At 36.4% G+C, this 1,911-nt stretch overlaps 1 pseudogene; it reads right to left on the reverse strand.

The window, feature by feature from the left end:
- Positions 1-463: 463 nt before the first annotated feature.
- Positions 464-1,543, reverse strand: LOC137393975 (uncharacterized; annotated as a pseudogene).
- Positions 1,544-1,911: the final 368 nt, after the last annotated feature.

Consider the following 1,911-nt stretch of genomic DNA (forward strand, 5'->3'; position numbering starts at 1 on the left):
GCGCGTACTGCAATTCCTCTCTTAGTTTTCCTTTCTTCCTCTCGGGTCCGCAATTCTTCCATTTCTGTGCCAGCACATCTGACTTATGCTTCATTTATCCTATAGAAGTATCCATTTTAAATTTTGAAACAAATATTTTGGACTATTTTATAATTCAAAAATTGGTACTGCCAATTTATTGTAAAGTAAGATCAGTGATGACATGTTCATGGCTATAAAGTAAGCTTACCATGTATAAGGTAATAATATATGTATTATATGCAACATAGACATGCTGTGAATTTGTAATGCATATGATGTAAACATGTAATACATTTGCTGTGAACATGTAATAGATTTGCTCTGAACATGTTATACATTTGCTGCGAACATGTAATGCATTTGTTGTTAACGTGTGATACAACAGTAAGTCAATAAGTAGTGAGAATTTTATCATAACATTTTATTACAATAAGATAGAGCTTTACATTTTTTTCTTTTCAAAATAGTTTCCTTTTTCTATACACTTGATCCACTTTCCTACAAGGTTTTCAATTCCTGCAGAATAAAGTTCTGGGTTCTAAACCATTTACACACCGCTTCAATGACAGCTGCATCCGAAGTGAAGTACTTGCCTCTCATGTGGTTCTATAATGGTCCAAAAAGATAAAAATCGTCTGGTGCCAGATTTGGAATATAAGGAGAGTGTACTAACACCTCCCAGCCCAGTTCCTCAATTTTGGTCATTGTAGAGTGGGCATTATTCTCGTGGATCATGACACCTTTTGCCTGGAGGCTTCTTCTCTTGTTCCTTTTGTCACACTTCATCACAGCCAGGAGCTTACAGTAATTTTGAGCATTAACAGTGTTACCTTGGCTCCTCAAATTCAAAGTTATAGGACCCTTTCCATCCCAGAATACCATGAGCATTGTTTGCTACATCACCCTCTGGGACTTGAACTTCTCCTTTACAGGAGTCTGTATGCTTCCACTCCATTGATTGTTTTTTTGATTTTTTTTGTAATAATACACCCAATCTTCATCTGTGGTTACAATCTTAGATGGAAAGGCGTTCCCTTTCGGGCTGAATCTTCTCATCTACACTCTGGCAGCCACAACACGCTGTGCTTTGAGATCATCATTCGGCATCTTGGGTACCCACAGCGTGAGCTGACATTGTTATTGGCTAGCTTCTCATGGACAATATTGTGTTGTTTGGACAATGTGTGCAGTTTTATGTGAAATGCCCATGTTCTCAGCGACATCATATACAGTGAGTCATATATCAGATTTTCTATCACTTTTCTACCGCAGCTACTGAGTGTGGTGTTGAAGCATCAACTTGTCTGCCACTTTTTTGCTCATTGGTAATGTCTTGTCACCCATTATTGAATTCACCAACACACCTATAGCAGCTTGTTTGTGACATACAGCTTCTTCCATACTGTTCAGTCATTATCCTGTGTATGAGGATAATGACACTTGGTTTTACACCTTCAACTATCAAAAATTTCATAACAGCTCTTTGCTCTATCATCGAGCATGTTTTCAACTTACCGGCCATTTTGAATATAATATGAAAAAGTTGAATTGCTAAAATGTTGAACTTTAGGGTATGATGACAACTCCCATTTATAGAAGTTTAAAAAATATTAAATTGCTATCTAAAATGGAATGAAAGCTATGACAACATTCCAACTACTCATTGACTGACCCTCGTATGTTTGTTGTGAACATGAAATAAATGTTCACAGCCCATCTATAACATGCGCTGTGAACATTTTCTAGGAAAACATGTTGCATGAGCTGTAGACACGCATTATGTGTTCAGCGAACATCTATTTTTGAAATTCGGTAAAAAATGTTTCAGTCTAAAAATATAATTTAACTTGTTAAAGAGGCATTGCAAAAGATCAGCATAATCTAAATGTA

Source organism: Watersipora subatra, chromosome 4 (genome assembly GCF_963576615.1).
Source record: "Watersipora subatra chromosome 4, tzWatSuba1.1, whole genome shotgun sequence".
NCBI classification, from domain to species: Eukaryota; Metazoa; Bryozoa; class Gymnolaemata; order Cheilostomatida; family Watersiporidae; genus Watersipora; species Watersipora subatra.